Source organism: Pan troglodytes, chromosome 7 (genome assembly GCF_028858775.2).
Source record: "Pan troglodytes isolate AG18354 chromosome 7, NHGRI_mPanTro3-v2.0_pri, whole genome shotgun sequence".
NCBI classification, from domain to species: Eukaryota; Metazoa; Chordata; class Mammalia; order Primates; family Hominidae; genus Pan; species Pan troglodytes.
The window spans coordinates 89,654,215-89,681,431 of NC_072405.2; the positions used below are offsets into that span (position 1 = coordinate 89,654,215).

Here is a 27,217-nt window from a genome sequence, read left to right on the forward strand (position 1 = left end):
GAGACTAAGATGCTGAAAATCAAACCAACGGTATCCTAAAGACTATGGCGACCTATTAAATTAGACCAGTGGTTTTCAACCCTGGCTATCCATTGCAAACTTTTTTTTTAAGACAAGGTCTCTGTCACCCTTGCTGGAGTACAGTGGTGTGATCATAGCTCACTGAAACCTTGAACTCCTGGGCTCAAGAGATCCTCCCACCTAGGCCTCTTAAGTAACTAGGACTACAGGCATGTACCACCACATCTGGTTCATTTTTATTTATGTATTGTTGAGATGGAATTTAGCTATGTTGCCCAGGCTGGGCTTGAACTCCTGGCCTCAAGTGATCCTCCTTACCATGGCCTCCAAAAGTGCTGGGATCACAGAAGTGAGCCACTGTGCCCAGCCCAAACTTTTTACAATACACTAATGCCGAGGTCTAACTCTCAAAGTTGGCTTAATAGATCAGGAATGGGGCCTGGACATTGATATTTGTGAAGGTGCCCCCAGGGTATCTGAATATATGTTTGGGGCTGAGAATCACTGAGCTAGACTATTCATTCATATTTCTAAACTCTTAACTAGCAGATGCTATTCCATCTTATTTCTCTTGTAGTATTGGAACATGTCATAATCAGGATGTGGCAATATAAAACAGATACAGCTCATTGTTCCTCTTCCCACATAACGAGTCTATGCTGCAATTCACATAAACCAAAGTTTCTCACATGTATATCCTTAAAGCCCAGGCCAAAACAGATCATGTTTTGAATCTATTCCAGAGGGTGGTTTCTGAGCTCACACAACATAAAGACTCAGATTTAGAAGATAGGGATTTTGAGCCACACTTTTTTTTGCTTGTTTGCTACATTATTTCTATGTAGTTTTCTCTGCATCCCTCAAAAGTTATATGGCTATTGTAATTTATTATAGAAATTAAAATAGCATTATTTTTAAGCATTTTCAAATATAAAAATTTCAACAAGAAATATATAAAATCTCTTGGCCTGTTACTTGTTTGAGGGTAACATACCACTGTTTTTAAGCGTATGTCAAAGCTGATCCAAAATACATTTCTCTATCCACTTGCAAAATGATCCATAATTCTTAGAGAGAAAGAATGTACAATAAATCAATACATTATTATGACAATAACTTTTCTTTATGATTTAGGCTATTTTAGCTTTTCTATTGACCTTCATTGTTTAAATGGACACAGTACACTTTGTTCAGCTCAGTTTGACCAACATTCATTGAAGGGTTCTCATGGGGCAGGTGGACCCAACCATTCCAGCCTCAGCTGGTTCCTTGGTCTCCTTGATCATGACTTCTCATGTGCTTTTTCTTTCTAGCCCTTGACCATGTCAAGCTTCCCCTCACCTGGAGCTTTTATACTAGCTGTTTGTTTTCTGGAATGAACATCCTTCAGGTCATCATACAGCTGGTTCCTCCTTATTTTTTCAGTCTTGCTTAAAGATCGTGTTCTCAGAAAAGCATTCTATGACCAACCATTCTGAAACTCTCCCGTCCACCCCACTACACTCAGCCTTCATCTCATTACCCTGCTGTCTTTTCCTGTTATCCTTATCTGAAAGCATATTATTTATTGGCCTTTGTGTTTATTGTTGTATGTACAACCTCTAGAATAGAACCTTCATGAGCACAAACTCCATGTTTGTCTTTGCAGCTATAACTAAGGCACTGATATGGTTTGGCTGTGTCCCCACCCAAATGTCATCTTGAATTGTAGCTCCCATTATTGCCACATGTTACGGGAGAGACCTGGCGGGAGATAACTGAATCATGGGAGTGGTTTCCCCCATACTGTTCTCATGGTAGTGAGTAAGTCTCACAAGATCTGATGGTTTTATAAGGGGAACTCCTTTTGTTTGGTTCTCATTTTCTCTTGCCTGCCGCCATGTAAGACATACCTTTCACCTTCCTCCATGATCGTGAGGACTCTCCAGCCACATGGAACTGTGAGTCCATTAAACTTTTTTTTTATAAGTGACCAGTCTCAGGTATGTCTTTATCAGCAGCATGAAAACGGACTAATACATGCACTTACAGCAGAGCAGGTGCTTAGTAAATATTGATGGAGTGAATAAATGCATATCTTTGCAGTCCTACTAAGAATAGTACCAAATACAATCCTGTATTCTTTAAGGTTGTAACTACTGATGGCCAATAGATAATGAATGTGTACAGTTGCAATTTTATTTTAAGCTATAGTCCCTCATGCAATATGCACATTTTGGGATTTTAATTAGATTCACAGTGCCAGCTACTTTTGCAGAGAAGGCGTTTTGCAGCCTGTGCTTTGCTGACCTCTGGCTGGCTCCAAGCTTCTGGTAAAGAGGGCTTCTCCATTTGCACATTTTGCAATCTTAGTTGTTCCTTTCAATTTCCAGCAGAAGGCAGCTAGACATTAATGTCTGAAACTGTACTTCCAATCGTCTGTTGAGGTTTCTTTAGATCACTTTATCGGGAGTAACACCATGTTTATTTGGCATAGGGTCCTCAGTCTGCCATGGTAAAGTTTTTGGGTCTCTTGCAATTGTTCATTTCCATACATGTCAGCTTGAGACGGGAGGTACATTGCAGAAAGCATCCATTTAATGTTAGTGGACTCATTACAGCCTGGGATCTTTTGTTAGTAATCTTATCCTTCCATTATTACCACGTGATACTGAGAGTACTGGCCAAGAAGTCAGCTGCAATATCTTCAGGACAAATCCTACTGACATATGGAATGACAGTTGGGCACTACCACTATTTTGAGGCACTTCTGTTTGGTCTAGACTAGCACTTTAAGCCATATTGATAACACACTCTGCCAGCCTTCCAAACATGTGCCTATGTTTGCATGTCAGCTCCATTCAGTATCTTCAGTATTTCAGATTGCCATTCAGCATAGAAAAGTATATTTGAAACCCCTACCAAAATCAGCTACATTTGTATGTTGTGCAACATGCACAGTTCAGTGCCCTTGCCCAGAGTAGGCACCCAGTAAATATTAACTCCTTTTGCTGCTTCCCTGGCTGGTTTAACATAATCTTATTTTATTCAAAAACATACTTAAAGAAGAATCTGCATCTTCCTGCATTCAAAGCAGCTGATTCTTCTATTATGATTTATAATTTATAATTGAATTTAACACAGCTGTAACTAAAATAAATAATCAGATACCAGCTGTCCATTTGAATATATTATATATACACTGAGTTTTTAAAATAAGCAGGTTCTTCTGAATCCACTGATGAATTTTAATGTCAGGAAAAGAGGCACAACCAGACATTGTATTGTGTGATGCAAAAGGAAACCCTGGGCACTAGCTAGAAAGTCTAACGATAATGCAAACTTGCACTGATCAAGCCTCTAAGTCTACATACCAGAATTAAAAAAATTTTTTTTCACTTCTGTCACTTAAATCATCAAATAGCGAGCAAGAATTTTGCCTACCCATGTCCGTCAACTCACATCCACAAGACAGAGGTTTGTGTATAAGTTTCTGTGAGAAAATATCAGACCAAATTTCAGACACTGTATAACTATCCAGAATCATTATCATCCATATGCCAACTTAAAAGGCAGAGGTATGGGTCAAAGGATGATGACAAATTATGGGAGCCACACATTTGAGAAAACACCCCAGGAGATTGGCTCCTCTCCCTAGCTATGAAATACCACAGTTGTTTAAGGTATGGTCTTGGGTTCTTTTCCTGATTTTGCTGCATATTATCTTCCTGGACACATCATCCAAAACCATGCCTTCATTTCCCATCAGGTTGCCATGATCCCAGATCTGTATCTCTGGCCCAAGCCTCTTTTCAGAGCTGCCATCCCATATCCAGCTGCACCTGGGCTTCTCTGCCTGGGTGTCCCCCAGGCCCTCGGCCTCAGTATGCGCAAGGCTATACTCTCCATTGTACGCTGCCCCTGGGGTCATCCTCCAGGGCCCCTCTCTCTGGAAATGGTGCCACCTTCAGCTAGTTGGCCAAGGTCAAATCCCAGGTCCTCCCTGTTTACCACCCTCTCTGTTTCCTCCCATATCCAATTCAACATCAAGTTCCCCTTGCCCTTTGTTTTTGAGACAGAGTCTTGCTTTGTCACCCAGGCTGGAGTGCAGTGGCGTGATCTCGGCTCACTGCAGGCTCTGCCTTCCGGGCTCAAGCGATTCTCCTGCCTCAGCCTCTGGAGTAGCTGGGATTACAGGTGTCCGCCACCATGCCTGGCTAATTTTTGTATTTTTTGTAGAGATAGGGTTTCACCACGTTGGCCAGGCTGGTCTCGAACTCCTGACCTCAAGTGATTCGCCCGCCTCAGCCTCCCAAAATTCTGGGATTACAGGCGTGAGCCACTGCACCTGGCCTCAAGACATATGCTTAATATAAAATGTTCAATATAATATAAATTCCCTACAGTGCCAGTATAAAGAACCATAGAATGTTCAGGGATCTCTGAAATCTAGTTCCACATATTTGCATTGACATTTTATTTACTAAAAAATCATTGCAGTAATTTAAAATATTTGTAGGGTTTGCCAGGGTAAAATTCTCAGATTTTGGGCTTACAACTTTGTACATAACTTCTAGCTTGGCAAACAAACGTAAAAAAATATGGAATCCCCCTAAAAGATATTATGTGTAAGTAGAGTCATCAAATTTAGAATATCAAGCCCCAGATGGCTTATCAGTAGCAACAAAAACTGCTTTCCTTGCCAACATGAATTTTATAAACCGGAAATCATTCTCAGGCATGCAAAGATAGACATATCAGGTCTACAAATACTTATTACTATGTGCTTAGCACTATGTTAGGTACTTCATTACATGGCCCATAAAACATTACTTTAAAAACAAACAGAGTTCAAAACAAACTATTTACTCTTTGTAGCAAAGGCACTGAAGCCTTTCCAGAAAGTGACCCATACTCCAGTGCTGCAGAGCAAGATGGGGACCAGCAGGCTTTGAAAGCCAAAGCAACACCATCAGCAAACCTGTGTTGGGCTGTGTTGAAAATGTTAATTAATTTATATTCGTTTTTCTTTTCTAATGACATAAATCGTTGGGGATTCAATATTTCTGTTGTTGTTAACAGCAAATGACTCTAAATGTGATGGAATGGCCACGTAAACATGTCTTTGTACGACCATTATTAAGGAAATAAGGAAGGAGGCTTGTAGCTTCAGAAGCTTCCCCTGTCACTCAGAGAGGAAGAAAGTGAGAGACATGAGGATCAGAGCCACAGTTCTTAATCACTCCACCACTAAGACTTTCTAAAATCGTAAGAGGACCAAGCAGTACAGTGGACATTCAGTGTTTGGGAATGAGGTGCAATCGGGCGGATAGAGGGCCCTTTTGTGGGCTTTGGAGCTTTTGGAGGTGGTGGGTTGGGTAAAGCAGGCTGAAGTCAGGAGGCAGAGCCCAAGAACCATCTGATCTCTATCATTTAAGGACTTAGAAGTTCCATAATTATAAAAAAGCTGGCACCACCCTCAATGCACTTTTGCCATATTTCTGCACTACACATTCTTGAATACCCTTTGATGTTCTATTTATTTCAAAGAGTATAGGTATTTTTTGATCCAGTTCACATCACTGATTAGAGGTATTTTAGCTGCCAGATAAATAAATCTCCACTGAATGCAATTTATGGGATCCAAAAGCAATGTATGGATCAATCTAGAACTATATGAGGCTTAGCTGGTTTTATGAAAATACTCATAACAGTAAAAGAAATCAACAACAATTTATTAAGGTTTATGTTCTTTGTATAGGTTTTGAAATGAGTTCTTACCCATTATAAAAGGCCTTAAATATTTTGGGAACTGAAATATTGTACTTGACCATCTCTGGTTCTTTTCCTGAGTTGACCCTTTATGTTGATTAAGCATATTTTACACAGTGCAGCTGCCAGACTATCAGGCCAAGATACACATGCACTCAGAGGCAGTGAGCTTTACCCACTTACATTATGTTTCTGCAACAGGGAAAGAATGTATAATGTTTAACCTTTGTAAGAAGCACTTGGAGGTTCATCTGATATTCTATAAAAGTAAGCAATTAAAGAATTTGGCTTAAAATCTGATTTCTAATTTTCATAGGAAAAAGTTAATACTTTCCATGTATTGAACATCTATGATTAACCTGGTACTTTTTAGGTTGGAGCCTCACCTAGAAAAATCAAGTTATATTTAACTTTTTCTTCACAGGATTGTTGTGAGCTATAGGTAGGTATAGAAGATTCCCTAGATGGTCACAAGTCTTCCCCTCCCTGTATCCTCACTTCTTGCAACGTGACTTTGTAGCTCCTTCCAGCAAGAAATGCTATTTCTCTACTCTTAATGGTGGGCTGATTTGTGACTCCCTTTAGCTCATGGAGCTCATTGGAAGCAATGGTGTGTCAATGCTGAACCCAGCCCACATGCTTTGAATGATTCTACTCTCACTCTGGAATTCTGCTGATCCTCTATGTGAATAAGCCCACACTAGCCTGCTGGATGATGAGAGAAGGTGGTCATCCAGTTGTCCTTATTGTTCCCCCAGTAGCCAGCCAATCCTCAGAAGCAGAGACATCTAGCTGACTGCAAGCTGACCAAAGACACAGGCATGAGCCCAACTGAGACCAGAAGAACCTCCAATCTAAGATGGCCCAAACTATAAAACTGTAGAATGAGCTGCTGAGTAAATGGCTGTTGTTTTTAAGCCGTTAAGTCATGGAGTGGTTTGTTATGCAGCAAATGCTATAGGAGGTATTATTGTCCTCATTGTACTAAAGAGGCACAGTAATTTGTTCAAGGCAAACTAGCTGGTAAATGGTAAGGCTATCAGGTTATTATACCTGCTTTAAGGGCCTACACTCTTAGTCACTTCACTGCCCTTTGATGTAAATGAGAAAGTACATGCTGAGTGCCTTCCACATGCTCAGTTGTCGGCTAGACATATTTTCTACGTTTAGGGAACTTACTACCTCCATTTTGTTTTTCACTAATGAAAGCACAATTTGACAGTTCTCCTTATGCTATTGCCTCCACCTGAAATATATTTTCTACCCTTGAAACCTGCTCAAATGTTACCATTTCTCAGGAACACCCTCTAATGTCCCAAGATAGAACTGAAGTTTTCTACCTGTGGTTGACTGCAAAAAATAACCATTAATTGCTCACTGTTTCCTTTCTCCTTGCTCTTTAAAATGTGACTTTTTAGTACCTTCCATCAAGAAATGAAATCTCTTTCCCCACTCCTTGTGTCTAGACTGGGCTTGTGACTTGCTTTGGCCAGGAAATGTGGCAGAAGTGATGGTGTGCCCATTCTCACACCAGGCCTAAGGTGCCTTGGATACTTAGGCATTCTCTAGGAAACCCTAACTCCATATTCCAACAAATCTAGGTTGACCCTGCTGATGGCTGAGAGGCCAAAGGAACAGAGCTTGGTCAGCCAGCTTGTCTCAGTTAAAGCTCCCACAAAAGTGAGAGAGCCCCACCAAGATCAGCAAAGCTGAACCACAGCTGACCATTGTTGCATGAGTGAACCTGGCCAAGACGAGAGGATTGCCCAGCTGAGCCCAGCCTAAACTATCAATCACAGAATCAAGAGCTAAATACATGTTCATCTAAAGCCACTAAGGTTGTTATGAAGCAACAGATAATGAATACAGATCCTTTGTATTCTTTGGGCATGTTTAAACTTATTTTTGGAATAGCATATGTATTCAACAAAGGTCACCAGATGAATAAAGAAATGACTAAATATTTATGCAATTACACTAAGATTTCTCTAACAAAACAGAACTCTGACTTTTTATTTCTAAGTGAATAATTCTATCTTTCCTGGCTGTGAGACAGAGTGATGTTTATAGCACAGGACCTGATACTTAGCAGGTGCGCTCAATAAATTTTAGCTCCCACTGATCTTGTAGGTGAAATAAGATGACAAACAAAAGTCAAAGCAAACACCATGCGTTGACAAAAGCAGGATGTTACTTCCTAAATCCTTTCAAAATCAGGACAAATTCTCCTGGTATTTGTAGGATGGAGACTTAGGGCAAGCAACACGTGCTTTCTGCCCCTCTCCAGATATTGGTAAGTTTCTTTCTTTTTGAAAATAACCTTCTTTAAAGAACTTCACAGCTACTCAAGCTACCCAATTACAAAGAGCAGGAGCATTCCACTACAGAAAGACCTCCCCAGGAGGCTCTCCTTGCTTGTTCTCAAGGCCCGTATTTCTCAACTTTGGCTGCATATTCGAAGGACCTTGGGAGCTTTAAAAAAATACCTCCAGAGATAGACTTAATTAGTTTGAGGGTACACCTGCACATGGGAATTTAAACAGCCCCTTGGGTAATTTTACTGAGTAGCCAAAGTGGACAGCCACTACTCAACCTTTTCCTAGAGTGCCTCTACTAGTCAAATAATTATGATCAGATTTAATTTTAAAGGCAGTCCTAAATAAACCCTTTTTATATGTCTATAATCAAAACCCAGCACTGAAATACTACAGCTGGAAAATAATTTCTTATAATGGACAATGACTGGCTCAATAGAAATTAAGAAACAATGATCAGATAAGTAACTTCCTGATAATTAACTCGACAAGCATAATATGAACATTTGGCAAGGTCTTAACTGTCTTAAAGGCCTTAACATAATTAGGTATTCAAAACTTTATTGGCCTAAATTAAATACCACATAACATTATTGACTATATTGAATAACAAATTCAAGCTAAATTGCATTTAAGTGTACAATCTTAAAGTACATTAGCCTAAAATCTTTCTTTCTCAAAGTGTACATTATCATTTGGATAGTAATACCTTATCACAAATTAAGGCACAATTTAATATTTTAATATGATTTTGAGCTCAGATTCAACATGGGTATTTCAAAACAACTGGTCTTGCTTTCCTAGTACATAAGTGACTCACATGGCAATATGGTTTGGCTGTGTCCCCACCTAAATCTCATCTTGAATTGTAGCTCCCATTATTCCCACATGTTGTGGGAGGGACCCAATGGGAGGTAATTGAATCATAGGGGCAGGTCTTTCCCATGCTGTTCTCATGATGGTGAATGGGTCTCATGAGATCTGATGTTTTTATAAATGGGAGTTCCCCTGGCACATGCTCTCTTGCCTGCTGCCATGTGAGACATGCCTTTGCTTCTTCTTTGCCTTACACCATGATTGTGAGGCCTCCCAAGCCATGGGTAACTGTGATTCCATTAAACCTCTTTCCTTTATAAATTACCCAGTCTGGTGTATGTCTTTATTAGCAGTGTGAGAACAGACTAATACAGTAAATTGGGACCAGGAGTGGGGTGCTGCTATAAAGATACCTGAAAATGTGGAAGTGACTTTGGAACTGGGTAACAGGCAGAGGTTGGAATAGTTTGGAGGGCTCAGAAGAAGTTAAGAAAATGTGGCAAAGTTTGGAACTTCCTAGACACTTATTGAATGGCTTTGATAAAAATGCTGATAGTGATATGGACAATAAAGTCCCTGCTGAGGTGGTCTCAGATGGAAATGGCAAACTTGTTGGGAACTGGAGTAAAGATCACTCTTGCTATGCAAAGAGACTGGCAGCATTGTGCCCTTGCCCTAGAGGTCTGTGGAACTTTGAACTTGAGACAAATGATTTAGGATATCTGGTTGAAGAAATTTCTAAGCAGCAAAGCATTCAAGAGGAAGCAGAGAATAAAAGTTTGGAAAATTTGCAGCCTGATGATGCAATTAAAAAGAAAAACCCATTTTCTGGGAGAAATTCAAGCCAGCTGCAGAAATTTGCCTAAGTAATGAGGAACCAAATGTTAATCACCAAGACAATGGGGAAAATGTCTCCAGGGCATGTCAGAGACCTTCACAGCAGCCCCTCCCATCACAGGCCTGGAGGCCTAGAAGGAAAAATGGTTTAGTGGGCCAGGGCCCCCCTGTTCTGTGCAGCCCCGGGACATGGTGCCCTGCATCCCAGCTGCTTCAGTTCCAGCCATGGCTAAAAGGGACCAACATACAGCTCAGGCCCTTGCTTCAGAGGGTGCAAGCCCCAAGCATTGGTGGCTTACACATGGTGTTGGGCCTATGGGTGCACAAAAGTCAAGAATTGAAGTTTGGGAATCTCCACCTAGATTTCAGAGGATGTACGGAAATGCCTGGATGTCTAGGCAGAAGTTTGCTGCAGGAGTGGCAAGCTGATGGACAACCTCTGCTAGAGCAGTGTGGAAAGAAAATATGGAGTTGATACCCCTACACAGAGTTCCCACTGGGGCACTGCCTAGTACAGCCATGAGAAGAGGGCCACTGTCCTCCAGACCCTGGAATGGTAGATCCACTGAGAGCTTGCCCTGTGCACCTGAAAAAGTCACAGACACTCAACACCAGCCTGTGAAAGCAGCCAGGAGTGGGGATGTACCCTGAAAAGCCATAGGGGTGGAGCCGCCCAAGGCCATGGGAGCCCACCTCTTACATCAGCATGCCCTGGATGTGAGAAATGGAGTCAAAGGTCATTTTAAGGTTTAATGACTGCCCTATTGAATTTTGGACTTGCATGGGCCCTGTAACCCCTTTGTTTTGGCCAATTTCTCCCATCTGGAATGGATGTATTTACCCAATGCCTGCACCCCCATTATATCTGGGAAATAACTAACTTGTTTTTGATTTTACAGGCTCATAGATGGAAGGGATTTGCCTTGTCTCAGATGAGACTTAGGACTGTGGACTTTTGAGGTGATGCTGAAATGAGTTAAGACTTTGGGGGATTGTTAGGAAGGCATGATTGGTTTTGAAATGTGAGGACATGAGATTTGGGAGGGGCCAGGGGTAAAATGATATGGTTTGGCTATGTCCCCACCCAAATCTCATCTTAAATTGTAGCTCCCATGATTCCTACATGTTGTGGACCTGGTGGGAAGAGATTGAATCATGGGGGCGGGTCTTTCCCATGTTGTTCTCATAATGGTGAATGGGTCTCACGAGATCTGATGGTTTTATAAATGGGAGTTCCCCTGCACAAGCTCTCTCTTGCCTGCTGCCATGTAAGACGTGGCTTTGCTTCTTCTTTGCCTTCTACCATGATTATGAGGCCTCCCAGCCATGTGGAACTGTGATTCCATTAAACCTCTTTCCTTTATAAATTACCCAGTCTTCTGTATGTCTTTATTAGCAGCATGAGAACAGACTAATACACGTGGCAATAGGGTTCCTTTTTGTGATTATTTAATTCTTTTTTGGTAGAGTTCAAAAGTGCCGAAAAATGATGGGTAATCTTATGTTTTAAGCTATATATTGCATATATAATGCATGCAAATTGCTTTAATGCCAAAATTTCATCCTTAATAAGCTCTATGCTGTAATCACAAATGGACCTCCAGCACACATTCAGAGTCAGAATTCTCCACGCCACAGGTTCTGAAAAACCTAGTTCGACCCTTTGACTTCACAGATATGAAAAATGACATCCAGAAAGGTTAAATAAGACAAACAATGCCCACAACACCAAATGGCTGGGAATGGAGCCCAGATCATCTGAGCCTGCATCCTCTTGCCCCGCTAGGGGCATCTGGAAGATAACAGCAGAAGTGTGTTCAAGCCCTACAGAAACAGGTGGCAGGGCTGGATTTGGTCTCCAGCTTTTGCCAAATACTTTGATTTTGCCAGCCTTTGCTATAGATGACTATGTTCAGTAGAAGACATTGACAACAGGAGATATCATTATCACTTTGTATACTTCAATTCTTCTTATCACAAAACAGGCTGAAGTCAACTATGGTTTTTAATACATTAGTTATAAATGCATTTGCTGTATTTTTTCTAGTCTATTATTAACATCTTACGTCAGCATGGTACATGTGTTACAATTAATGGACCAATATTGGTACATTATTATTATTATTTGGATTTCCTTAGTTTGCACCCTATGTCCTTTTATTTTTGGTTCCAGGATCCCATCTAGGATGCTGCATTACATTTAGTCTGCTCATTTTTCATTACTTCAAGTGTGTGTGTGTGTGTGCATGTGTGTGTGTGTGCCTCTGTGTTTGTGTGTGTGTGTGATAGAGAGAGAGAAAGAGGGAGAATACAAGTATTTCTTTTCTATGTAGCAAATTAAGGGCAAAATCCTACAAATTACAATTCTCACGTTCTCTAATGTAAAAGACAAGGGCAGATGTTAATGAAGTAATCTGTGGTTTCAATTATGAGGAAAACATTGTGGATTAAAGGAAGGTTAGGTTAAAAAGAATTTGACATTTAGAAGGACCTGGAAACAGAGTTTCTGATTCCAGCATAGATTAACAAAATCTAAAAAGCAAGGAATGTAGCAGAGTAGTGTGAGAATTTAAAGTAATAAAAGTCAGTTCACATAGAAGCATGGTAACGCAGAAGAAAAAACATTGTGCAATTTGTCACCATTTACTTTAGAGGAGTCTGCATTTTAAAATCCACAGAAATGCAGTGATAGTTTCCTTGCCAGTATTTGTGTAAAACATTTTCCAAACAAGACTGATTCATCTTACTCTGAAATGAATTGTTAGATCACAACAGTGAATGTTAAGGCATTTGCATCCCTTATAGAAATGCCAAACATTTTACTATGCCTGATGCTGTACTATAAATAGGGAAATTCAAATGCTAAAAATGTTCTCTAAGTTGCCAAACATAGTTCTTTACCATGTACTTCCTGGTACAAATGACTTGTTCTTCCAAAGTCTGAAAATGAAAGCTAACTGCAATTCAGAAAAATGTTGCAACTTACTTCAATTAATCAAATGTAAAAGTTATTTCATTTCTGTTTATTTCTTTTTCCTTAGATCATATTTATTGAAAGGCTCCTTTAGACATTTACCAAAGTTTTATTAAATCATAGTTAGTCTGATAACAGTTGGGTTTTAAAATTAACAATTGGAACAGCCAAGCAATGTCAATATTGCTGGAAAATAACGATGCTTATCTAAGTCATTCTGAATTGTTAGCCACATTTGGATGTAATAGTAGATGTAAAATTTACTTACTATATTTTTTCTAAACAATATATGGGCACAATAGTGTCCATAAATCCATATATTAAAGGTAAAAGGTATTTCATTTCACAATAATGCCCATATATTATTGGGAAAATTGTACTAATTTATAATTGGCATTTCAAAATAGTATGAATATCTATGTATATTTTCAATAAAAAGAGAACATAAACAACAGTATAGGGATTTGTTTAACATATTTAAGATTAGTATTCATTTGAAGAGGTGATCCCTGATTTTCACTGAGAGCTGGGACAGGAAATTATAGGAGATTTTTCTATGATGTGGACAGGGCAAAGCACAGCAAGAACTGCTTTATAACATGTTCTTCAAATCAGCTGACTATCCCATTGGCCTTTAATCTCCCTTCTGCAACTGACCAGACCTCATATTATCCAATTACCAGTAATCTACTCAAGAACAGCAAGGTTCTCTTTAAATTGAATACAAATAATTATTTTAATATCTTTTCCTGGCTTCTTTAAAGATTTCATGTTTTTTGACTTGCATAAATTTTTGCAAACCTCCATGGAAGATATTCTAATTATTTTAAAATTTTATGGCACATAAGAAGTGCCTTAAGTAAAATTACTTGATTTTAAGTTAATTATTATTAAAGGTTACATTAACAAGTTCATTTAAATACAAATTTTACTAATTCTAGTTTGACTTTTTTCTTATTTAACAGTGATGTGCTACTTAGTCTACTTTAAATTCATCATGAAATGAAATGCATGACTTGTTTTTGAAATTTCTGAAATGACAAATTTTTGAAATGACAAATGGGCATATACTTGGTTTTGGGACCAATTATATAAATTTCAAGCTACAATTAATATGTCATGATAGATAAAGAGATAAAAGTTTTCATTCATGAATATTTGATAATCTTGCATTTTGGACAAAAATAATCAACCTACAATAATTTTTGTGTTTAATTATAAAATAATGAGACAAGATAAAGCTTTAGGCTGCTGTTTGTATGCATTTCTCTGCAGTATATATATATATATTTGTGTTTCATTTGACTCTGTTGTCAGCTTATCAGGAACAATGTAAGGAGAGAGAGAGAAGAGAGAGAGAAAAAAGGGAGAGAGAGGGAAAGACAGAGGGTATGAGTGATATTTATTTCTAATAAATCAAGGTCAAATTACATATGATTATCATTACTTTTTCTTTTATCAACATTGAATTTTATACCATATAAATGTCCTAATAGACTAATATAAAACTCCACAAATACATTAAGATATTTAAGATTAAAAGAATAATGCAATAAACACACATGTTTAGGAAATAAACACCCAGTTTAGGAAATAAAACATTATCTACACCATGAAAAGTCTGTAAGAATTTTGACCAGATGACTGCAAATGATAATCGTCACAACATCAGTTGCTTCTTCTGCTTACTGTCTGTAATCAGTTATCCATTCTATGTATAAAGTAACAGTAAATGACTAATTATAAAAACTAATTAAAGCCCCCATGGGGGCTTGCAGTGTTTATGTGAGTCATAAGCATGTTCACTCATCTGACTGGCACTAATAGCTTCACTTACATTAAGAGGTCCTGAAGCAGTATTATTTTCTAAAACGTATTTAAGCTATCATTTTATTTATTAATAATTACTTAAAAAATAGAACCTAGGTTTGAACCTTTACCACCCTGAACAACACAAAACCCCTGGGACAGCTTTGCATCGCAGTGATTTTGTGAAAAGGCTGTTGGAAACCCCGATCCAGGCTCGGCCAATGCTAAGTTAGAGATGCAGGAAGGAGAAGGGTGCACCCAGAACTGATGTGAGGATGCACAAAGGAGGCCATCTGGAGAGCGGCTGACACCCCCGGGCTCCTGGCACACGGCCCCTCCAGGATCGAGAGAATACTCCGGAGTCCAGAGTCAAGACCCAAACACCTCCACATATATGCAAGTTGGGCTGGGCTACAACATGTAATGGTTCCGTAAATGAGGATGATGTATATTAAATGTATGTATCCACAAGACCTATGAAGTGTATCTACTGAGGTTCCAAATCTTGGTGCCATCCCACCACAGAGCTGAAATTTCTACCTAAAAGACTAAAGGGCCATACCACAGAGTTAAAAGCCATGGGAAAAATTTGTTCAAACTGGGAACAGTTGTTTCTTTTAGGAAAATGTTTGTTTTTAGTTTAGGAGTCTGTTAATTACAAAGCTGTGGTCATAGTTCCCTTTTCAAACTGTTCCTTAGAAAGCATAGAACCAAATTTGGTTCTATCATATTAACCATGAAGGATTTCACAGAATGTATTTTGCATAATAACTTCCCTCCTTCTTCCATCTTTTCTACCTTACATACTCTGTGCCTCATTTTACCCTCACCAATTTTTCATTTGATGTGTTGTGTATTGTATCTTATTCTTAAAACTCTTCTGGAACAAAACAGTCACCAGCTTATAAGGATGAAAAAAGCTTAGGGATAATTCAGTTCTATCCTCCATATTTTACAAATGAGAAATTTCAGGCTCTAAGGTCCCAATAGCTATCAGTTTAAAAAGGGACTGGAATTTAGAGACCCCAAATGTAGCTTATTGATTTTCCCTCAATATCTATTTGCCTCCTATGACGGTGGATTTCTTTTTTTTTTTTTTTACCTCTCCTTAAGACAACACTGACCAAATGATGTTGACAGACATTTTCACCCACCTGAGAAAATATAAAATTGAGGACATTCTGCATTCTACATGTTGCTTTGGAGAGTCACAAGAAAATTCTGAGAAATCCTGCAATAAGTAAATCAATTTAATTTTGCTGAACCCATGTCTCCCAAACATATCCAACCATGAATAAACCTTTGTTTGTTTTCTCTTTTGGGGGCGCCCAAATGAGAGAGAGCTGCACCCATCAAACTCCTCAGATTCCACTTTGGGAAGTTCTGTGTTAAGACAAGGCCTCCAGGAGCAACTGTCTAAATCCCCATGGCAGTGGGGAGGGAGGAATGGTCAAATGTCCATCCTGGAGAGCGGCTGCTCTCCACACTGGCAGGTCGTGCTACACCGCCGTGCCCAGGGCCATGGTATGTCTTCCTCCACTGCAGCAAATGCCATCAGTCAATGGGGATAGAGTTCCAAAAATGACAACATAACATGGTGTGTGTACCTCTGTGGGGGCCGTGTGTGTGTTTACAGACCCTAAAGGGGCCTGACAGTTAAGCAAGCTCTGCTATGGTCCAGGAGACACCCGTGTTTAGATGCATGGAGCCCTAATGCCTAGACCCTGGAGTAGATGCCAATGCTGTTTCTACCCTTCCTTGGCAAGTCACTTACCCTCTCTGAGCTTTAGTTTCCTCTTTGGTAAAACAGGAATGTTAATAATAGTAATAGGGTGATCGGGCAGATTAAAGTTTAATACTTGCAAAGTGCTTAGACCAGTGCTTGCCTCGCTGTAGGTACAATATAAGTGTTTGTTAAATAAAATAGTATCATTCACCTATAGTCCCAGCTACTCAGGAGGCTGAGGCACGAGAATCGCTTGAACCCGGGAAGCAGAGGTTTCAGTGAGCCCAGATAGCACCGTTGTACTCTAGCCTGGGCAACAGAGCAAGGCCCTGTCTCAGAAAAACAAAACAAAAAAACCCCAAAATAAAAGAGTGTCAGTAAGTGTTTACTCCAATTTCCCTCGACCGATAAACATTTTCTTTCATACTAGATGGTGACACATAGCATTGGTGAAACAAGGCCCTTGCACGCCTTGCTTTAGGGCATCCTCCCCCGAGCCACGATGATGACACACATGAGGCTGGTGCCCACACTGACTTAGCTGCCTGCAGGCTCTCCCAGCTTTCTGGCGAACTGTGGTCACAGGGTATGGAGACCCAGCTGTCACTGGTGTGTGCTAAAGATCAGGTCTCAGTGGTTACCGGAAATTCCGCAGGAAAGGAACAAGCAGGCAGGATAGGAGGCATGGCTGCTGCGTCACAGATGGGCCAGCAATTACCCTGCACACGAAGGTGTCTTCCAGGGACCTGCCAGTTCTGCTGCTGCAGGCAGCGCCTCCGAGGAGCCCCTGGAGGGAGCAGGAGAACCTGGCCCTGCCTCAACCTCACGTCCCTCAGTAATCCTTAACTCAGCTGTGAAAAACAATAAAATAAAAACTGCTTGAAAAACAGACCAAAAAAATGTACCAAATAGAAAGAATAAAGGGAGTTTATTCAAGCCTTGGTGGTTTTTTCTTGCTATCTTTGTGATGTACTTGAAAATATCATCATATAAATATATTTCTATACTTTTTTTTTTGAGACAGGGTCTTGCTCTGTCACTCAGACTGGAGTGCAGTGGTATGATCTCAGCTCACTGCAGCCTCTGCCTCCCAGGATCAAGAGATCCTCCCACTTCAGCCTCCCAGGGAGCTGGGACTACAGGCATGCACCACCACGCTTGGTTAATTTTTGTGGAGACAGGGTTTTGCCATGTTGCCCAGGCTGGTCTCGAACTCCTGGACTCAAGCAATCTGCCCACCTCGGCCTCCCAAAATGCTGGAAATTTAGGCATGAGCCACCACAGCTGGCCAATTTCTATACATTTTTAAAAAGACGAACAAATGCATCATCAAAAAGATTGTCTAACAAATACATTTTAAAAGACTGAGAAACTTAAAAACAACAAAGCAGATAATACGTGTGAATCATGTCACAAGTGGTGGAGTAAAGGACCTGCTTTTGTTACATAAGATTAACCCTTACACAGGCTACATAAAAAGGGATTTGCAATAATCCAATGCTCTACTGTATACTGACACTACTACGGATAGAATTTTAAAAGTCTCATAATTTATATTATGTAGTTTTTATAAAAATATCCAGGGAGCTGTTCTTAAGAATATAGGCCAAGAGGCTGGGCGCGGTGGCTCATGCCTGTAATCCCAGCACTTTGGGAGGCCGAGGCAGGCAGATCACAAAGTCAGGAGATCGAGACCATCCTGGCTAACATGGTGAAACCCTGTCTCTATTAAAAATACAAAAAATTAGCTGGGCGTGGTGGCGGATGCCTGTAGTCCCAGCTACTCGGCAGGCTGAGGCAGGAGAATGGCGTGAACATGGGAGGCGGAGCTTGCAGTGAGCTGAGATCATGCCACTGCACTCCAGCCTGGGCGACAGAGCAGGACTCCATCTCAAAAAAAAAAAAAAAAAAAAAAGAATATAGGCCAAGATTGGGCAGCCATGATAAATTTCTCTTTAAGCCTAAAGACGAGGGTCCCCCACAGCTGCTGTTGGGGCTGCTGGGTGTGGGGCAGGCTCTCCCACTCTCTAGCTCACATACTGTCTGTGAACACAGCAGCCTGGCACACATGCACACACACAAGGTCCCCAGACACCTGGGGCTATCAGGGCCCATCATATTGCGCAGTCTCTGTGCTCAGGGAGAGGTGGGAACACATAGCCTCAAGAAGCAGAAATGCCAGGCCTCAGTCATGGCCAGCTCAGTTTCCAGTTCACGGTTTGCATGCTGCTTTGAGCCTTTGCTTTTACAGTTGTTGCCTTTAAAGTTCTGAACATTTGGAGCATGGCTCCCTCTCACTAGCAGTGCATCTCTTACCTCAATGCACATCTTTAAATGCGTCTTTTTTCTCTTATCTTTGGCAGCATACACTTGCTTCTGTGAACCACCAGATGACGTACATAGGCTAATTTTCATTTGTACCAATGTGAATGCTGACGTACAAAGGGCAATATCAAAGCAGGTCTAGTGTGTTCATCATGTATTTCTAAACTTTCATGATTTTAATTCTTGTTACTACAGTACTTGGATAGGCATACTGCATCTTAAAGACTTCTTTCATGTAACACAGGCATAATGCAATGTGAAGAAAATTATCACTGAAAGGAAAACTGTTTCTCCAAATTATGACTTACGTCTACAGTAATGAGAAGCTATTAAAATAGATTTTTGCAAAATCTCTAAGCTGATCTGCTGCTTAGAATTTTGAGATTTCCCACTGCTCTGCTATTTTCCCATTCTGTACGCACAGCACAGATTCCTGCCAAGCCTATTACAGTGAACAAACAATGTCCTCTCTGTCAGAACAGAGAATGAATAGTATCACAAAATTCTCCTCTAATGTACAGCCTACATTTCCCTCACCCCAAGCCCTTCAGAAGAGAATAACCAGGATGAGGACCGAGGAGGAAAACAGGACTCTCCCCGGGCCAATCTGAAACTGCCTTCCAGAACACTAAGGGCTAGGTAGTATCAACGATATCATATTAACTTCTAAACAGAGAAAGTTGGCAAGTTTATTTTCTTTTAAGGGGGATCATATGTTTTTGCATTTCTGTGTGCGGGTACACAAATATCTTTATAAGGAAGGAGGTGTTTCATCAGATAAAATTTTAAGAGGTGTTTCATCAGATAAAACAAGACAGCTTTTAGCTACAGACTGAGCAGCGACAGGGGAACTTCATAGAAATGACACAGCAATTTGTGCTAAAATATTGGCAGCTAATTCATGAATGCCAAAGCTGACTATGAATTCAGCTGCTTCTGTTAAGCCTTTATTCCCACTAAGCTCATGATTCACAAAGAAAGCGCCTAGAGTTACTCCTCTGAAACCTATAGTATCATGCTGACAGATCCTTCTTTGGTCTCTCTCTCTCTCTCTCTCTCTCTCTCACACACACACACACACACACACACACACACACACACACACACACCCCTCCCCACAAGAGGCATTAAAGATATGATTTCCAAAACAAGAACTTCATGAAGCATTTCTCACAAACCAATGAAAGGCTTACTAAAGGCTTACTTAGCAGGTATTTTCATAGAAGAACATGGAGTTCCTTAAAATCTTTCATACTTGTCTCAGTTGGTGTAAAATATTATGATTCAGGCTTTTCCCTCTTGTGACATGAATACAGCATATATTTTATTTTAACCTCTAAAGGAAACTACTCATTTTTTTCCTCATAAAGGATGAAATGTTATTTTCATAATCGAACCCCGCTGGCTTTTGTGTTCACGAGTATCTGTAACACGAAGAAAAAAGGCCAGCCTCTTCTTTCCTCCTCATTTCCCACACATTTTTCGTACAGCTCAGTGAGCTCCCAGATTCTGATGGCATTCTCCTGGTAACACATTTAGAAGAGGCTGCAGGATACCCCAACAGCACTGCTTTCTTCTCTCTCTCTCTCCCTCTCTCTCTTTCTCTCATATCACTCTAGGTCTGTATGAGACTAAACAATTAAACCTTTGTGCTGTACCACTGCCATTCAAAAATTCTAGTGATGTGTCCCGTTATTGGTACAATGGTAATATTTACCTTGGAGGAAATGTTTGTCCAGAAGAGTATTCCAAGTTCTGGCAATGTATTCCCTTTGAAATGTTGTGGTGAGAGTTCTCTCTTCTTTCTTGGCCTATAGCCGAAGAGAAGGAAAGTTAGAAAAAAAGGCAGATGGATATACACTGTGAAAGATACTTGTTCAGTTCACTGTAAAAATGCTAGTGTACTTATGCCAAACACTGAGATTTATATTCTTATATTCCTTCCTGAACAAAGCAAACTGAAATGTAGAGGCACAACTATAGACAGTAATAATTAAATAAAAAAATTTCAATAAAGAAAACTTCCTATCTCCCCATCCACCCAAAAATTTTTAATAAAAGCCAAGTAAGTGTCTAATCAAATACAAATCAATTTACTTGCTCTTTCTATATTTTTCCTAGTTTATGCCAAGTAAACCTCTGTGTTACTACAGTGATACTAAAATTCAAATAACTGTTTTCTGAATTTGAAATAAAACAAGTGATTTGTTTGAAAAGAGCATTTATACTTTTTGGTAAGGTAAGCTGTGATTCAGTTCTGAAAATTTCTTATTAGAAGGAGACTTTGGTGCAGCGTGAACAGTGTCACCTGGACGACATGCAGATCTAGCCCCGAGTTGTCCCTTCACGCATTCTGCTGTGGAAATGGGGAAGATGTTCAGAAAAGAGAGGCTACATGGGCGACTTCCCTCGCTCTCCCTCCTGATTCAACAGCTCCCCAATCCTACCTGTTGTTCTGCTGTTTTTGGTGCCTAGCCCTTCCTCCTGCCCCCCTTCCTCTCTAGTTCTCTTCCCATCCTCAAATAAGTCTCTCCCATATTGAACACTCACTTCACATAAGACACCATGACAAGTGCAGTAAGAAAGGGAGGAGGGGAGAGGGACGGAATGAATGAATGAACGAACGAACAAACGGATGAAAGAACGGCTGTGTTTATGCTCTAAGGAGAATATCTTGGCTGTTGACTAAGATTCAGAACCTCTCAATCATTTTAACCAACTGAGGCATAATTCCTGATTTCTGACATAACAAACGGAGTGGAACGTGAGCCTTCTAGATTTGCATCTACTGATGTTCTTTTGTTAGAACCACATATTATCATCTTAGACTGTGTGTTGCTTTCTCTGATAGCAGAGTCAGCAGAATATTTATATTATCTTGAGGTATATCTATTGTTTCCCTGACAGTTAGAAAGTGAGAAACTGCTGTCTTTTGTTTGCCACTGCATTTAGCTACATTCTTATTTTCTTTTAATAAGTTTAAAAAGATCAGAACAACACACACAATCATGGGCTGTCTTCTTCTAAGCCGACTCCAGGTCTTTCTGCTGTCAATCTCATCAACTAGGAGACAGGGCTTCGCTGGGTGCAGGGCTTGATAGACAACTGAGTTCCCAAGCCATCGTTCCACTCTTTTATTAGACTTCAAGTCAAGCCTCCTTCTGAACCCCTGCCATGCAGATATATTTAGATGTGGATTCCAACCATAAACCTCTCCACTTTTTCTTGTCATCATGGTCAATCCAGGGAATTCTCCTGAATTAGCCAGAAATATGAGCAAGATTTAATTATCTAAATCAAATTGCTACAATTAAAAGGTAAAATTTAAAGAACTAACAATTTTTTTAAAAATGTCAAATTCTATTAATGTGTATTAAAAATAATGTTTGGATGTGCTTTCTCTATCACCAGATATGAGTAAGATCCTGACTTGAAAACTGGAGACAAGATTTGACAGTTAATTTAATAATATAAAAATGGTGCACAGTTTTGAATTTTCAAAATATACATTTTGCGACTTAAAAATATTCCAGCGAAACAAGGTCATCAAGACACTGTGGTGCAGTCATAAGGATAGACATACAGATCAATACTTTAGCATCCAGGAATAAACCCATATATTTATATTCCTTCAATTATATGGCCAGTTGAGTTTTTGGCAAGGGTGCCAAGACTATTCAACGGGGAAAGAACAGGCTTTTTCAACAAATGGTTCTGGAACAACTAGACAGCCATATATAAAAGAATAAAGTTGGATCCTTAACTCAGACCACAGAAAAGGTTAATGCAAAATGGATCAAATACCTAAATGTAAAAGCGTAAACTACAAAACTGTTAGAAAAAAAACCAAAGGGCTAAATCTTCATGAGCTCAGATTTGGCAGAAGCATGTGACCCCAAAAGCACAAGCCAACTAGAGAAAAAGCAGATAAACTAGACTTCATTAAAATAAAAATATTTGTAATTTAAAGGACAATATTAAGAGAATGAAAAGACAACCCAAAGAATGGGAGAAAATATATGCAAATCGTATGTGATAAGGGACTTATATATAGAATATATAAATAACTCTTATAACTCAATAATAAAAAGACAACCCAACCAAAAATGGGCAAAGGATCTGAAGAGACATTTCTCCAAAAAAGATACACAAATAATCAATAAACACATGAAAAGATGCTCAACGTCACAACATCAGTAGCCATCAACAAAGTGCAAATCAACCACAATGAGATACCACTTCATACCTTCCTAGTGATTTGCACTTGGCCATAATAAACACATCTAAGCTAATAACAAGTGTTAAGAGGATGTAGAGATATCAGAACCCCATGCCCTGCTGATGGGAATGTAAAATAACACAGCTGCTTTGAAACAGTCTGTTAGTTCCTCAGAATGTTAAACAGAGAGTTACTATGTGACCCAGCAATTCCACTCCCAGGTATATAGCAAAAGAAATGAAACTATACATCCACACAAAAACTTGCACATAGATATTCACAGAAGCATTATTTGTAATACCCACAGAAGTAGAAACAATGCCCCTCAACTGGTGAATGGGTATATACAAAATGTGGTATATCCATACAAAAGAATAGTATTCAGCCATAAAATAGAATAAAATACTGGTACATGTTACAACATGGATGAACCTTGAAAACATGCTAAGTGAAAGAAACCAGTCACAAAAAAATATTATATGATCCTGTTTATAAGAAATGTCCAAAATAGGCAAATACATAGAGATAGAAAGTAGATTTGTGTTCCTTAGGGCTAGGGGAGAAGGGGTGATGAAAATGTCCTAAAATTGATGGTTGTACTTTAAATGGATGACTTGTATGGTATGTGAATTGCATCTAAATAAAGCTCTTATGAAAAATAATATTCCAAGGGTTTGGATGTTATAAGTAAGCATCAGTCATTTTTCAGATCAGTCTTAAAAAAAAATGGCAAACCCCAAAATAATTTTAGCTGGAATCATGGGAGTTGTTACACTAAGCAGATAACCTAGCTCCACTGCAAACCATCATGCCCTGACTGGGACAACTTGAGTATAATTCTGATAGACCAAACCCTTCTTCAGGTCTCCTTTCATCTTGCTGATTATTTCCAAAGGTGATAGAGATGATTAGGTTATCAGGGTATAGAGATAATAAGGTTAATCACTGCAAATGATTATTGACCCAATCAAACAGAAATCCCATACCTTCAATATTGATTTCTTTTTCCACCGAATGGAATTTTAGGACTTCTGATACTGACGATTTAGTCAAACACGACCTCTCCCTGAAACCCACATATCCTGTCCATGGAATGCCACGCCCAGCAGTTTCTGTTACACCTGGCTCTCTGACAGTTTTCATGAGGACGGTTGGTGACTTCTTAATACTAATGATGACATTCATAAGAAAGCCCATGCACGTGAACTCCAGTTCAGGATGTGTTTTTACCAAACTAACCTGAACTCTTGTTCTGGCTAAAGCCACCCAGCAGAACTGAAACAGAGCTCCATTCTGGGACACTGAAACCCTGAGGGATGAGATGGGCACCTGACAGATGGCCTGGGCTGAGCCCCCGCTGGCAGTGCTGAGGAGGGTCTAAGGAAAGGAGTGTTTTCTCAAGGTTATATCCTAACAGTCTCTTCTGGGGAAGGAGTAATGATGTTGAGAGTGTATCTCCCTGCTATCTGGGTAGACAAATACAGGGATTGAGGAGAACAGACTTCAGCAATCTACTCCAAATTCATGTCTGACTTTTAAAAACTGTACCTGGAGGCAAGATAACTACTCAGTATGAGACTAGAATCATGAAACTCAATTACAGATTCTCAAATTTAAAAGAAACTTAAAGGTCTTCCATAAATCAACCCCACTTGATACTTGAATCCTTTCTACAATGTCTGTGACATCTCATCGATAACTGCAATGTCAAAAGGACTTGGTTAAATAGAACAGTTCAACGTACTGAGCACGGAATGAATCACAGTGCTTGGAATATAGTAATTGCTCAATATTTATTCACTGATTGAGTGAATTCATTTTAAAAAAATCAGAGTAGGCTCAAGGATGTTGCTATAATAAAACCTCTCTCACTCACAGTCCCTGAAGACAGAGAAGAGAGTAGGATTACCGGCTGCTCGTGATTGGCATACTGCTGCAGCAATATTTCCCACATGCAAACATCATTCCAGTAAATACAATACTTTATCTACGTTGCAATGGAAATAAACCAATAAACAAAACTTAGACCTGCTAATCTACCTATGCTGAATTCCCTGCCACAATAAAGGGCTTCCTCCATCCCAAGGAATCCCTTTCTGTCTCTGAGAAGTGTTGTTAAATTTGAGCTAGGAGTAAGAAAGGTTCTTCTGTGCTCCAGAGGCTTAGTGGCTTCAACCTTGTTTGAGTCGTGGTTTTAAGGTCTAGGGCCATGCAGAGCAAGTCCAATAGTTCCCTGACATGGCAACCCTTCAGATACTGGAAGACACCTATTTAAAGAAGTTCCTCTTCCCCTGCTCTTGAGCCCTCCTTCTCTATTCCAAAGAATACGATTTCATGTACCACCTGCCATAACTCAAAAGAACACAAAGGCTGCCAGGAGAAGGGAGCGGGTCCCTGGCCAGGTCTGCTCACAAGAGCAGAGTAGGCGAAGAGCCTGCTGCAGCTACAAAGCCCAACCTGGGAGGGGAGCCCAACAACCAAGCACAACATCCAGGGAACAAGGCAACATCGACCTGATTTAGGAAATAACCCTTATTTGGGTGTCGGTGGTGGCGGTGGGTGGGGATTTTTGGGGCCCAGCTATCGCAGGGAGGCAAAGCTATCAGCAAAGAATAAATAGGTTGGTGAAGTCAGGAGGGTCGTCCATTACCATCCTGGAGGTCTAGTCACAGCAACAGAATCTAGCCACTAAGCAGCGACTCAGAGTAAGAGCCACAGTTCTCAAGAAGATCACCTGGCAAGACCAACACAGACTATGAGACCCAAAGAAGATCTTCAGTCCCAGACGCTTGGTTACACAGACACAGAAACAGCTGAAACTTGGAAGGCCAAGGAGTAAGGATTATGGGAGGCTGAGAATCATCTCGGGATACCAGAGCCTACATTTGCATGACAATAACATCGCTGGAATGTGACATAGTCATCCTAGTGTTCACTGGGGCAACAACATCTCAACGTGGGAGATTCAGCAAACAAACACAGCTGGCATTGGGCAAGATACTACTGTGGGCGAGGCACAGACAGAGTATAATTAGTGATGTGCTCCAGTGGACTGTGGGGTAGGTTTAAACATTTAAAGTGTTTTCTGCTTTAGTCAGAACAAATTCAGATTTGGGGAGGGCAACGATGGCACATGCAAGAGGAACAAATAGTGAGGGAACAAGGAAGGCAGGAGGAGATGTACGGGGGGCTGGCACTGTCATTTTCTGGATGTTCTCTTCTAAAAGATCAAGCTCAAAGGCAATTCTCCAGGTGAAGAAGCACTTCATCAGTGAAGAGTGGAACAGGTCTCTTATTTCTGTCCACCCACATTATTTAGAAGGCCAAAGATCACAGAAGCCTTTTTACCAGCTACCCTGACACACAAACACACATATATACACATGTGTATATATGTATTAACATATATATACACATGTGTATATATGTATTAACATATATATACACATGTGTATATATGTATTAACATATATATACATGCGTATATACACAGTTATAAACACATATTAACACATGTGTATATACATTTATATTTGACTAAAATCTAAATTTCTGTGAAATATGATGCTGCTAAGCTTCATCTCTCCTTACTGTTCCTTTGCAATTTAACTGGGGGAGCAGGGTGTCTATATTGATCCCTGTGACATTTCTGCTTCTTAGATTTGGGTCACTGTGTTAAATGTCAAGATGTTCCTAATTCTGTTTCCATCAGTTTTTACATCTGCTATCTCTCCCAACTTTGGGGCATGCATTTATACAGTTTTACTCACGTGAGGCCTAATGTGGACTAAGACTGGATAAAGTTAAAATACCAAAAACCTCTCTTCAGGAAGAGAGCAATTTATTAATCAGTGCTCTCTGGATATACCTACCAAACCAGTTATTAACCCAGCTAATTACACACATTCCTTATTTGTCCAAATACTAAATGTTAGCAATTTGATATACTTTTGGTAGAAAAAAAATGTATCCTTAAACTAATGCATGATATTTCTCATTAACCTGTCTGAATTCCCTGACAGGTTTAGTACATTATCAATATAACAGAGATCAACCTCAAAGTACAGATATTTCATTGGTATTTCAATATTCAGTCCACAGTAATCATGCAAGAAAACTGTATTAAATATACTCAATGACACAGCAATTAAAGAGGTAGCCAAAGACAATGCATATGGGCTATGATGCACTGTGCAATATTGGAAAAACATAACTAACAATGCTTCTGCCTCCCTTATCCTCGGATTCTTGTTTTCATCAGCTGCTCTTCTCCCCTTGCTAAGCTCCCTCATGTTTCCTGGGGCTGCTTTTTCTTGCTGCTTCTCCCAGCTGTGCCTCTCGTTTTTTCCACTCCCCAGCTGCTTTGGCTCACACTTTCAGCCTTTCTGGTATTTACTGTGTTAACAGTTCTAGTCTTCATGCCA

General features: G+C 39.9%; 1 protein-coding gene across 2 annotated transcripts in view; it reads right to left on the bottom strand.

Moving 5' to 3' along the window:
* PAG1 (phosphoprotein membrane anchor with glycosphingolipid microdomains 1) overlaps positions 1–27,217 on the bottom strand; it is a 139,693-nt gene that overhangs the window by 38,003 nt on the left and 74,473 nt on the right. For both annotated transcript variants that reach the window (XM_063817211.1, XM_009455547.5), the window contains one exon: positions 20,292–20,385. The gene's annotated coding sequence lies outside the window, so the exon portion shown is untranslated. The remainder of the gene's footprint in view (positions 1–20,291; positions 20,386–27,217) is intronic.